Raw genomic sequence first — 13,992 nt, 5'->3', positions numbered from 1 at the left:
AAGCATGAATGGGGAAGGGGCAGAGAGAGAGGGAGACACAGAATCAGAAGCAGGCTCCAGGCTCCGAGCCATCAGCCCAGAGCCCGAAGCGGGGCTCGAACTCACAGACCGCAAGATCGTGACCTGAGTCAAAGTCGGATGCTTAACCGACTGAGCTACCCAGGCGCCCCTAAATCGGATCTTTTGATTGAGACTTCCCGGTAGTTCCCAAACACCAAACCTTAATATGTCAGAATTACACAGGAGCTTGAGAGGATAGGACTATGCTCTTGAGCCTCTGATTTCTAGAGTCAGAATCTCCATAGGTTTGGAGCTTCCAGATGATCCTGATGCCTAGCCACTTAAAAGAAGCTCAGGTGAATGCAATGCAGACCACTTCCCCAACTTCTCATGAAATCTGCAAGGTTAAATGCCTCTCATTCCAGCAAATGCCTACCTTGAGTTCAAAGCCAAATTCCATTGTTAAGCCTCACTTTCAAATTAACCTCCAAACAGACCTAATCTGATTTTCTCTACTTTGTTAACTCTCCAGTCATTTATGTCACGTTATTGTCAGTCCCCCCACTCCTGCTAAATTGTAGGGTCCTGGGGAAAGCGGCATTGAAACCCCAGTATCAAGCCCAGTCTTGGTACTCAGAAGGCCCGAAATGGTGAAGGGAGGAACCACAGGACCCCGCCCAACAGAGCTGGCCCCTTTGCCAGCACTGTTAGAGTCAGCTCCTGCCTCTCTTATTTTACTGCGGCCTCTTCCTTCCAACACACCACTTCCTGTCCCAGTCTCTAGCCTTCCTTCTCACAAGGCACATACATACAGTTGACTCTTGAACAACACGAGGTTTAAGGGGTGCCTGCACCCGTGCAGTAAAAAATCCAGCATAACTTTTGACTCCCCAAAAACTTAACTATTAACGGCCTACTGTTGCCCAGAAGCTTTACCAATAACATAACACATATTTTGTATAGGTACTGTGCATTGTATGTATTCTTATAATAAAGCTAGAGAAAAGAAGAAAATCCATTTAAATGGACCTGCACAGTTCAAACCCATGTTATTCATAGCTGTATAACACAGGATTAAGCATGTTTCTACACATACACCAGGATTAGTTAGGATTTTACTAGCATATATTTAGCAGTATATTACGTTATAGTGGGGTCGTGCTGTATTGTAGGCACCTACCAATATCTTCTCCCTACAAGCCTCCCCTTTTTGTCTTTCGTGGGGTAAGTGCAGTGAACAAGCAGAACTCATGAGGTAGTCCTGAAGGCGATTTTGTTTTGTCTCCCCACACTCCTTTGAAGCCTGGTCAACCGGGGTAACCCATCTGCCCCTGTTATGAACATCAGGTCAGGTGCTGTGACTTCTCTGGTTACCGCCAATAACAGAAGTTCTACAGCCATTTTAAGTTACAAAGACAGTCTCAATTTATGCAGGTGAACATTTAAAACTTCTGCACCTGGGGCTCAAGACGAGCAAGGAAGGCGTGGATCTTTGTTTCTACTGAGCATTTCCCCTTCCTCAACGTGCTTACCTAGATTACTAACCCTGGCAAGGTCAAAGCGTGCGAACATTTGCCTGAACTTCCTGCAATGCAGGCAGTACGTTTTCCTGCAGCTGCTATTCTCCCGCAGTCTCTGGTTTTCCTGCAGTCCGTTCCACATGCGCTCGTGGGCGGGATTTAGAACATCCAGGGCTGCCTCTATCCACTGTTAGCCCACATGCGGTGCCCTTTGCTCTGATTCTTGGAGAGAAGGTCCAGCCAAACTCACAGCGGCCTCTCCTTCCTTTTGCTGCCAAAGCTGCTGGCTCACCCACATCCCCTACATCCCCCAGGCCAGTGTCAGACACCAGAAAAGAGGGAGAGGCAAGCAACACCTCCTACACCTCCCCTTAGTGGTTCTAGGGAGGCAGGGGTGTGAAGCCACAGCATAAGTTTCCAAAGAAATCACAAAATCCATTTTTATTTCCATTTGTTCAATCTTTTCAAGGCCTATGGGTGAACGGATTCAACAGTGGCATAACTGATGGGCAAAACCTCTTCTATCAATTCTCTGGAACGCAGCCTTTATTCAATTTGGTGCTGCAGCCAAGCTCACTATCTAACAACCTGTCGTGATAGTTATAAACTTCCACTGTCCAAGATTTCTGTTTTCCTAGATGGTTGTTACAGCACTTACTATCTCATAAAAGTAATCTTTGATAGCTGTTGATTTTTTAGCGTTAAGATCAGTTTTATCAGGTCAATGTACTTTCTTAAGCATTTGAAAACGCTTCAGAAGCTAAAAAATAATAAAGCTAAAAGTTTTCTTTCTTCCATTCCATTTTGTAAATAGCCTGCCAGTTCTTCTGCACAAGCATCCACTCTTTCCCCAACTGTGCCCTGAAAAACTCAACTATTGATGGTTATTAAAAAAAAATTTTTTTAATGTTTTATTTATTTTTGAGAGACGAGAGAGAGACAGAGACAGAGTATAAGTGGGGGAGGGGCAGAGAGAGAGGGAGACAATCCGAAGCAGGCTCCAGTCTCTGAGCTGTCAGCACAGAGCCCAACACGGGGCTTGAACTCATGAACCACTAGATCATGACCTGAGCTGAAGTAGGACGCTTAACCAACCAAGCCACCCAGGTGCCCCAATAGTTATTAAGAGTCACATGAAAGTGGGTGACCGTGACAAAATTAATTTATTGCTACTACAGGATTTATTAGACTTAAATTTGCAAGAAGAAATACATATCCCAATTTTTTAAGTGGTTTGATAGTGGGACTATTTTTCTTAGAGTACTGTGCAAAACTAGGGTTTGGCAAAAGTTACTTTGAGAAGCAATAAATTAATCTACCAAACAACTCTCTAAAACTTCTTAGTCTTCACTGAAAAGCAAAGGGATCAATATTAGCTTCTTAAGGTCAGAGACCATAAATGATTTATATCCATATTCACAGTATCTACCACAAAACATGCACCCAATAAAAAATTGGGGGAAAGAGTATTAGAGGATGAGTTACCACAAAGACTTAAAAAGACAAACAAACAAAACCTTTGAAGCCTTTTTCACTGCATGGTTCTAGGTACATAATAGTCATTGAGTAAATAATTGTAGTATAGCTTGTTTTATTTTTTCTTTTTTAGTTTAAAAGAATGACGTCTCCTGTGCCACCAATGCTTCTACAACAAAGTGGTCATAACCATGCTTTTAGGCTTTCAGGCGTTATCCCATGCAGCATTTTCCTGACCCTGTGAGCGAGGCTTTCTAGCCCCTTCACAGTCTGGACCCAACCTGCCCTCCCTCCTATGCTAGAGATTGCATTCATTTCTGCTCCTCTTCCAAGTTCTTTATCACAGGGTCTGGAAGCCTGGGAACTACATTTCCCAGATCCCCTTGCTACCAGGTGCTAGCTGTGATTCTGTCAGTTAATTACTCTCCTGCAGGATTTGGTAGAGAGCAAGGAAGCTGGGGCCATTCTTCCTCAAGCACAGAATGCAGCACACTGAGATTTCCCAGCTGCCATATTTGATTGGACCATGTAGCAACTGGCCACAGTTTCATGCTGTTCCCAACCATCAGAGGAAACAGCATCTCCCCGACCTCTGGGTAGTAGCCACAGTGACACAATCTGAACGCTTCACAACCCCCTGACTGCTGCTTTCTCTGCCTTCCAGCGATTTTGGAAGCACGAAATTCCCTGTATTAAAAACTTTCTCCTGGAAATACCTAGAATGTTTTCCAAGTTCTACACAGACCCCAGCAGTCTCCACCACTCCGCCTTCCTTCTCTTCCACCCATCCTCTATCAATCATGCCCCTCTCTGTGCTCACATGCCTCCTACTCCCTTTTGCATCCATGCCTTTACCCCAGCTGTCCTCTCTTCCTAAACGCCCTCCTTCCACCCCCACTTCTCTTCTCCATCAGGCTGTCTCACATGCATCTTTCAAAATCCAGTTCAAACGTCCCTCCCTCAGGAAGAATGAGCTGGTTTCCCCCACCACACAGTGAGGCCAGCCAAGGCAGAAATTAAGTTCTTCTCACCTACGTACTAGCACCCTGTTCAATGAGTATGTGAATAAGTGGTCAATCACACTGAAGGAAACACAACAGTGCACCTGGGAATGGGGTAGCTTAACATGAAATGGCAATGTAACATGAAAATGGTGAGTACAAGAAACAACAGCTTCTAACCAGCATCAGATCATGAATAACCCTACCCCACCAATGTCCTGCACATCATTCATTCCATCAATAAACATTTATCATTACTATGCAAAAGGAGGTAGTCTTGAGTGAGTGTGAGGGGGTGGGGATCAACCCTTTATCTCTCTTTGATAATGGTAGAGAATTACAGATGTCTAGTGCCCAAGGGAACCCTGAACATCATCTTATTCAGTCCCCTATTTTACAGAGAAGAAACAGAAGCAAGTTAAGCGACTTGCCCTGGATTACACAGCTACTTAACCAGTCTGGTGAGACCAGAACACAAGATTCCCAGTGACCCCACCCAGCACCCTTGTCCCTGTGCCATGCCACTTATCAAGCTAAGGCAAAGTCTTTTAACAAAAAGGTGGAAGGAGTCGTTCATACAAACCTATCCAGTTTTCAGGAAGTGTGAATTTTACAGATTACAAACTTGGTTGTGCAGAAAGTTGGGGCTTTCTTATACAATGAGTCTCCTCTTCTCACAGCAAGCGGACACTGTGCAAAGTAAGCTGAATGTCTGCACTGGGTTTCAGAAGATGCATATGAGACCGCCAGGTAGAAAACAAAAACATGGCGATGGGAGGAGAGCGTTTAGGCAGAGGTGCAAAGGTATGGATGTCATCTTAATCTTTTTTTTATGTTTATTTATTTATTGTAGAGAAATTAGGAGCACACAAGTGGGGAAGGGGCAGAGAGAAGAGAGAGAATCCCAAGCAGACTCCACGCTCAGTGCAGAGCCACAAGTGGAGCTCGATCTCATGACCACAAGATCATAACCTGAGCTGATATCAAGAGCAGGGTGCTCGGGGCGCCTGGGTGGCTCAGCCGGTTAAGCGGCCGACTTCGGCTCAGGTCATGATCTCGCGGTCCGTGAGTTCCAGCCCCTCGTCGGGCTCTGTGCTGACAGCTCAGAGCCTGGAGCCTGTTTCAGATTCTGTGTCTCCCTCTCTCTCTGACCCTCCCCTGTTCATGCTCTGTCTCTCTCTGTCTCAAAAATAAATAAACGTTTAAAAAAAAAAAAAAAAAAAAGAGCGGGATGCTCAACCAACTGAGCCACCCAGGCGCCATCTTTAAAAATCTCTATCAAGGGGCACCTGGGTGCCTGTCTGTTAACCATCCGACTTTGGCTCAGGTCATGATCTTGCAGTTCATAAGTTCGGCCCGTATCAGGCTTTGTGCTGACAGCTCAGAGCCTGCAGTCTGGCTTTGGAATCTGTGACTTCCTCTCTCTCTGCTCCTCTCCTGCTCATGCTCGCTCTCTATCTCTCTCTCAAAAAATAAATGTTAAAAAAAAAAAATCTCTACCAAAACATCTAAACGCCCTTACTATTGACCATAAATATTTAGGGAAATGAAAAAATACTAAAACTAGTATTTGTTTACTATGTAATTTCAAACCTCAGAAACATTGAGAATTGTTTTATTCCTCCATAAAAAACATATCAAGAATAGTTTGAACAGCACTTACCTCATCATATAAATGAGACAAGTACTGATCATCTTTTTCCATGTCTTCACGAATTGTTATACTCCTTTCTAAGTTTGGGTCAGCTTCCATATTTTATACTCAGTACTTCTAATTCCATAAAACATCTCCAAGAGTTCATTTAATGGAAAGCTTTTGTAGGCTTCATTTCATCTGGGGCGTCATCATCTTTTCATCATAATCATCACTTATGCTGACGAACTCACCTTCTTTAAGTGCCTCTAACTGCATATCTAGCATCTCTTGAATGGCAGCAGTGCTGACATCCGTCGGCTATTTCTTCCCAACTACGTGGATATCCGATTCGAATTGCAATTCGAGCATTATCACTTTTTGTTTCTTTGCCTCACTTTCATCTTTGCTAATTCCTGTTTTGAGCATTCATTTTATTAATATGTCATAAATTCTTCTCACTGGGAAAAAGACGCACCATGACTGCATGTTTTGCCACGTGCGCAAACAGAGAGACTTTGTGCAACAAACTTTGAAAGGGGTGACATTGGTCCTGGCGGGCAACTGCTTTTTACGTAGTGATTTGTGGGCTGAAGCAGCGATGTTTGAACTTTATGCAATTACTCGTGGTTAATATATCATATCAGAGTAACTTAAATTTGAGCCAGGGTATGGGGGGCTGGTGTTATTTAACTAAACCACAGTAACTGGCAAGTGTGCATATCAGAACTGTGCAAAGCAAGGACTGCTTGCATAGGTTCTGGGACCGAAATTAATTTTAGTTTAAGTCTTCATTCTATCTTGTGGCAGAAATTAGTTTCAGTGAATTCAGAATAGTATCAGTCAATTCAGTCCCTTTTCCCCACCACACACTTCCTGCTGCTCTCTAGAGGCAGTACTCTTAGGGGCAAGTATTTAAAAGCATATTTCAGACAGGTTTCAACAACTAGGGGCGTTGGGCTTACGCCACTGGGGGCACAGAGTAGGACTCCAGCTCATTTTTACTCCAATCCCTTTTGTTCTGCCTTATTCCACATGCCAGTTTTATCAAACGGCAGCAATTACAGTTCCACACAAGCCAGGTTCAAAGGAAGAGAGGAAACAAAGCTTTGAAAATCCTTCCAGAGGAGTAAAGAGGAACTTTCTCAGAGTTGCCCAGAAAATCCCTCCTTGTTACTAGCCCCAAATGTGTAACATGTCCACTTCCAGACCACTTATTAGCAAGAGGTACAGGATGGCCTCTATCCCATTTAGACTTGTCCCTGCAACTGAAGCACATGGGCTCAACCGGGGCGGGGTTGACACTTGAATGAAACTTGGTTCTGTTAGAGTGTAATAAGCGGGATATAGATGCGGGTGGCAATTTCACCAGCATCCGCCCCCTCTCCCTGCAGTCACATGGCATCACTGCCTGGGGAAGGACAAATGTGGTCTCAGTCCTTATCAGTTCAAACTGACATCAGCTGAGAAGTACATTTTTCCTTCTGCTGTGTAGTCCCTTGTATCCCTTTTAAATATATATATATATATATATATTTTTTTTTTTTTTTTTTTTTTTTTTTTTTTGAGAGAGAGAGAGCGAGCAAGCGAGAGAGCAGGGGAGGAGCAGAGAGAGGGGGAGAGAGAGAATCCCAAGCAGGTTCCACGCTGTCAACGCAGAGCTCGCCTCGGGGCTTGATCTCAGGAACATAACCTGAGCAGAAACCGAGAGTTGGACGCTCAACCGACTGAGCTACCCGGGAGCCCTTCCTTGTGTCTTCTGAAACCCTTGGTACCTACCAGTTCTGCCACCTCCCTGGTACCTCCTGCTGGGCCTCATCCAACCACTGCCTGTGTCAAGTCTGCTGGTTCGCAGTCCTACGTTCACCATGCCACTTGCAGCCCCAAGGAAAACTGCTGGTTTTCTAGGGCGCTGGTCTTTCACTGCCTTGTGCATGCCTCAGGGGCCCAGAAAAGTCTCGTGAGGCTGCCTCTAACTCTCTGCCCAGATGGTTTCAGGTAACACTGGGCCCCATTTCCTGTTTAACTCTGCCCTTTGGAGCTGCCATTTATAAAGCTTCAGCTTGGTATGCAAAAGCAATTAGCTTTTTCGACCCTGCAAGGCCATTCCAGTGAAGTGTTTCACTCATTTTGAGGACATAAATCATGGAGAAACCCTTGTCTGTACACAGAAGCACATACAAAGGTGTTTATCTTTCCATTTTTGAAATAACAAAAAGCTGTAAACAAACTAAAGTTCAAACAACATGGATAGTGATCGATTCATATCACATACTACTATTAAATACTTTCAGTGAAATAACTAGACCTACATGCATCAACATGGATACGTCTAAAATACAGAGTACTAAGTGGAAAAAGTAATAGGTAAAGAGACATGCACATTCTACATTATGTATATTTTTAAAGCACTTTTGTAATAGATAATAAAAAGAATAGACACAAAGAATGTACTCTTGCATCAGGATGGTTACTTCTAGAAATGAAAGGGCTTAAAAGAAGTATAAGATGGGGTTGGTGGAATACTCCCACTGCATCTACGATGTTTTATTTCTTTTTTAACAAAGGAATCTGAAGTCAATGGGGCAAATGTTAACAGTTGGTAATTTTAGGATACAAACACTCATGTTTTTGTTATATTAACCTCTTCTGGATGTTGGAAATATTTTGTAATTTTTAAACTAAAATAAATATTTTTACATATTTGTATAACATATACATATATAAACATTTTATATAAGATATGAGAATATGTAAAAATATTTAATATTTTATACAATAATTTTAGAAAATGATTACTATCTCTCTATGATAAGTCAGTGGCTCCTGCATGGGTGCAGGAGGCTGTAACATCAGTCAGAATAGCTGCTGCCCCATCCTGGAGGAAGTTTGTACAACCTTACAGTGTTGAACTCAGCAGAGGCTATACACTTACCTTTCCAAAGAAATATAGATGGAAGTGATGAGTGTCCCTTTGGAGCAGGCTTTAAGACAGTGCTCATGGTTTTCTATGTCTGTTTTTCCTTCTGCCAAGAAACCACATGTCCCAAGGGGAAGCTGCTCTGTCACGGTCTTCAGCAAGGAGCAGAGTCATAGCCAACCTGCAATGACCATGCAGCACGAACATGAATAAAACTTGTTCTCAAATCACTGAGAATTGGGGTCATTTACTACCTCACCTCCATTTTGGCTATCTTGTCACAATTTAAAAAGCGTAATAAATGAAGAATCGACAGAGCATGGGCTTTCAAAATCACTATTAACATTTCACAACACTCTCTCCCTCTCCTTTTTAAATTTTTTTTTTCAACGTTTATTTATTTTTGGGACAGAGAGAGACAGAGCATGAACGGGGGAGGGGCAGAGAGAGAGGGAGACACAGAATCGAAACCGGCTCCAGGCTCTGAGCCATCAGCCCAGAGCCTGACGCGGGGCTCGAACTCACAGACCGCGAGATCGTGACCTGGCTGAAGTCGGAAGCTTAACCGACTGCGCCACCCAGGCGCCCCTCCCTCTCCTTTTTAATGCAGAAGACTAAGCAAACTAAGGAAGAGTTATTTAAACTCAATAAATTCAACACTTTGAAAACTCCACCTGACCTCCTATTGCCACAGCCCAATTTGGTATCAGACTTTAGGCAAATGTCATCACACAGTGGTTTTGGGGATAAACCAGGGATTTTGTACTGGGATGTATAAATCATTTTCGAGGGGTAGTTATATATCCAAATAATTTTTAAAGGAATCAAATGCCCTTCTATCTTCAAATTCTATTTGTATTCATTTTTAAATCATATCATAACTGATAATCTTGGTAATTCCTAAACTTAATAGCCTTGGTGATCTCTGCCCAATTGTTACTCTGGTATGACATGTTATGCTACGTTGTATTCTAGGGTTTGGCTGGGGGTGGGGAGGAGGGGTACTTTTTTTATTTTTGAGAGAGAGAGAGAAAGAGCACATGCACAAGCAGGAGAGAGGCAGAAAAGGGGGTACAGAGAATCTGAAGCAGGCTCTGTGGTGACAGCAGAGAACCCGATGCAGGGCTTGAACTCATGAACCATGAGATCGTGACCCGGGCTGAAGTCAGATGTTCACCCAGCCACCCAGGTGCCCCATGTTGCGTTTTTATAATACTCTGTTCTCATCTCCCCTCTGTAAGCCCTTCCTCTCATAAGAAGAGTTTATATCCTACCCAAAGATTGCAAAGGTGCACTGTTTGGAGTATAGAAATCTATGGGACGTCCATCACAGAGATGATTTTAAATATTGGTATTGGTGCTGAGAAAGTAAATAATTCTAATGACTGGGTACCAAACCCTTTTGCTGGTCAGAGAGCTTCCAATTCTTTTGCTGTCAACGCCATTGAAGCAAAGCTAAGACAGTTGTCCACTGATTGTGGAAATCAATATATAGAGAAAGATATATAGAAAGAGTACTAGGTCATTTTTGGCAAGTGACTCAGAAATCATTTAAAGAATTTGGGTTACATTTTCTAATAAAATTTCTTCCAGTCCCATTATGTATTTCTGTGAATGAAGTTTCTTGAGGCTTCCAACTGGAAAAAATATATAATACATATAATATTGATGCTGATCCCTTCCAGATTCTAGCAATAACAAATATCCATCATACGTAAGTGACCTAATGTTTTTAAAGCTTCATCTATCTAAGGTGTAGATTTCTGAATACAGCACTACTTTTTAATGTTTAATAGTTCTTGATAAACATCTGTAATATACTTGTGTTTTTCAATCAATTGTGTACTAAAAAAATATAGATAACTAAAGCCTTATAGTCACAGAAAAATTTTGTAACTTAAATTCTAATTTATATAGTTTTGTTAAGAAAAAATATATATGATATATATAACATTATATGTATAACCTTATATATATATATAATATATATATTGTAGATATATCATATATATATTTAACATATATATGTATAAAACATTAGGACATTAGTCTACTGGGAAAGTAGAATTCAAATAGAAGTTTAAGGGAGAAAAGGAATTATGTGAATATTACTCATTTAAAAGAGCTTGCTCATGAAATTTTGAAATGGTTGATGGTATATATCAGATCCCTATGGCATTTAGAGTCCACGGTATATACATTAAAAGGAGTGACATGGCAGTTTTATTTTTAAATGGCGATATTCATAACCATAGGAGATTATATTCTTAACAACCATTTCAATTTACAATTAAAATTTTTACATACCAACTTAAAAATGCACCAGAAAGTTTCAAAATTGTGCTAAGGGGTACACGAACCAACAGTCTGTAGACCACTCCCACATTCCCCAGAGGTGGGCCCCTCTCGCCCCTGTCCCTCATTCCTTCAGCTCCCCGTAGGCTCCCAGCATTGTCCACGCGGTGGCAGTAGTGTCTATTGAGAAGGACAAATTTCCAAATCTAGAGGATTTCTAAATCATTCCCGTATTTCATTTGTCATCAGCATGCTAAATAAACAGTTTACATATTGCATTAGAACAATAAATGTCCACTGTAACTTACCCACTGCTGCATTTCAAAATATTTCACTAAATTTTCCAGCCAGGTAACAAATAGCTAGAGCTGTAAATACCACAGCTATATACATGTATCTCTTTTCCTCCACCTGGGAATGACCTGTACATTAAAATCACTTTTTATGCTCCTCTCTGTTTTTCTCCCCCACCGCTTACGTAGCCTCTGCCCAACCCCCCAGCTTCAGTTGCTAAGCAACTAAAAGAGCTTTGTTGTTCCTGAACACATTAACTGCCCTCATTTTCTCTAATGAGAACATGGCTGCAGCCCAAATTACCTCCTTTTCCTGAAAAACAGAGCAGGGTGCTTCTGACTTATGCTAATAGTAAGGCAAATCATATCGCAATAGATAAATTCAGGAAAAGGAAACCGGAATGCTCGAGCAACTCTGAACACAGTACCAGACACAGTACTAACAAGGATTCATCTTTGCCTTATGAGAAAGATCGTATAACTGAGCACCTATTACATGCTAGGCACTGTGGTAGGTCTTCACATTTATTATTTCTTTTAATCTTCAAAATGTTATTTAATACTCAACACTATTTTTTCAAGGTTTTTACACCCCAGGACAGAGCTACTTTGTATGATTCAGTTGAGTACAAGGTATGCTGTATTTTTGAGAAAGAGCTATTGATAAAAGGGAAACAGGAACAGAAAACTTTGATAGACAACCATTCATCAGTGATTCTTAGACAAATGATGGTTTGGTTTTTGTATTTTAATTTTTACTTTCATTTTCCATATAGGAAAGCTGTGACCCACAGAAATTAAATGTTTTGCTAATGTTAGAGAGTCAGCAAATGGCAGATTTAGATTATGTCAGACTAACACCATTGTGGCACATTGCCTCTCGTTCATCCTGAGTTCAGAATGTTGTAGGAATTACTATCTTAGCTCATTAATTCATCAAAGATGTTCTTTGTCCAACATGTAGAGGAAGTATGGAGAGGATTGCTACCGTAGAACTCTGTTAGGCTTTTCTGTATGCATGAACAGACTGTTTGCAGTCTTCTGTGTGAACAGAGTTGGATGAACTGGAGTTTAAACTTTGCTTTGCCACTTGCATAACCCGAGAAAGTTACCTCCTCACTTTGTGCCTCAGGTCCTCTTCTATAAAAACAAAAATGGTCTCCACCTCATAGAGACTATTTGAAATTTAATGTTGTATATTGGCAAGGATACGTTAAACTGTTGCAACAAATGGACTTCCAAATGTACAATGTCTCAAACGTTCAGGGCAAGAGGTTAACAGCCGTTCCGCTGTCTTAGACAAATGACTTTCAAGATCACCGTGAACATGATCTCCATCCAAGCAAGCTGGAAGTGGGAAAGAGTGGGAGAAGTATGTTTGCAAGGCTTTTTTGAAGTCGGAGCTGGAGGCAGAACACATCACTTCCACTCACATCCTGCCGACTGAACTCAGGCACATAGATAGAACCATCTGCAAGAGGCTGGGAGATGTAATCTGGCTGAGGGCCCAAGAAGAAGGCCTAGAATTTGGACAACACCTAGCTGTCTCTGCCAAGGATCATGTGTACATAACTGTTTCTTACCACACACCTAGTAAGAGTTCAGTAAGTATTAGTTTCTCCCATTCCTCCTTCCCTCCTCCCTTTCTTTCTTCCTCTGTTATCTCCCCTCTATAGAGAAAGCACTTCTCATATTAGCTATATCCATTGATTATTTGACAGCATGAAAACTTTTCTATTGACACTGAACTATAAAACAAAGGTGAGATGGTTCTTATAGCAAACAGCTTCAAGCAAGAATCTAAGCCTACTCAATAAATATTAGCTATTTTAATTACGATTTTGATTTCCTCTTTTCTAAGTGATCATCGGCTACAGAATACTTGATTTACTAAACCACGAAATAAAGAAGTATTCAAAACAATGCTGGATTCTCCATATCTCACTTTGTAAATATTCTAGAATATCACAAGTTCTCCCGGTAAAAGGGCCTCTTAAGGTCAATTTGTCAAATTTCTTCAGTTTAGAAGTGAGAAAAATAAAATGTAAGTGAAGGCTTTACCCAAAATCACACAGCTAGTCAATGGCAGGGCTGAACTCTTGACATCTAGTCAATATGAGGGAAAAAAAAAAATGTATCCAAAGTCCTTATCAGTGCTCAAGAAATGGTTGTAATTACTGAAGAAACGCATGCAAAGTGCTTTGAGAAGTCAGTGCAGCTTAACAGAAGTGTGGAAATAGTCCTGTTCTCCTCAGAAGGCCGATGTTAAAATGGCAATTTTATCTAAAATCAGTATCATTTTTGGTTGAAGTCTTTTACCAGTTTCAAGGTAAACAATTTCAAGGCAAGAAAAAGACATTAGGTGAGTTAACTTTAATGGAGGAATAATGTCAGAATTGTGGCGGGTCCAGAATAGGGTGGGAGGAGGGGTTTGGGAAGACAAAGCTAAGTAGAGCAAACATATTTGCATGGAGTAAGGACAGGGTGAGGTGAAGGAGAGGCTTCAGAGGCCAAGAACCAGCATAAACATTCTGAATAACTAAGAGAAAGGATCTCACTTTTTTTGAGAGAGAGAGAGAGAGAGAAGAAGAAGAAAGCAAGGGGGGAACAGGGGCAGAGGGAGAAAGAGAAAGAATCTTAAGCAGGCCCAGCACAAAGTCCAATGCAGGGATTGATCCCATGACCCTGGGATCATGACCTGAGCTGAAATCAAGAGTTGGACACTCATTTGACTGAACAACACAGGTACCCTGAAAGGGTCTCTTTTTAACCTTATTTATTAAACACATGAGAGTTTATACAGTAAAAAACAAAAACCCAGAATGCAGGTGGACCTATGTCATTACACTATTTT

The 13,992-nt window shown here is 41.5% G+C and overlaps 1 long non-coding RNA gene across 1 annotated transcript; it reads right to left on the bottom strand.

Annotated features, from left to right (window-relative positions):
• Positions 1-8,572: 8,572 nt before the first annotated feature.
• On the bottom strand, positions 8,573-11,290 carry LOC123589966. Its single transcript, XR_006708535.1, has 3 exons — positions 11,154-11,290; positions 10,858-11,025; positions 8,573-8,731 (listed from the first exon to the last, which is right to left on the bottom strand). It is a non-coding gene; the product is annotated as an uncharacterized LOC123589966 (long non-coding RNA).
• Between the last annotated feature and the right edge of the window lie 2,702 nt (positions 11,291-13,992).

This window comes from Leopardus geoffroyi, chromosome B4 (assembly GCF_018350155.1).
Source record: "Leopardus geoffroyi isolate Oge1 chromosome B4, O.geoffroyi_Oge1_pat1.0, whole genome shotgun sequence".
Lineage (NCBI taxonomy): Eukaryota > Metazoa > Chordata > Mammalia > Carnivora > Felidae > Leopardus > Leopardus geoffroyi.
This window is presented reverse-complemented; position numbering and strand designations above follow the sequence as displayed.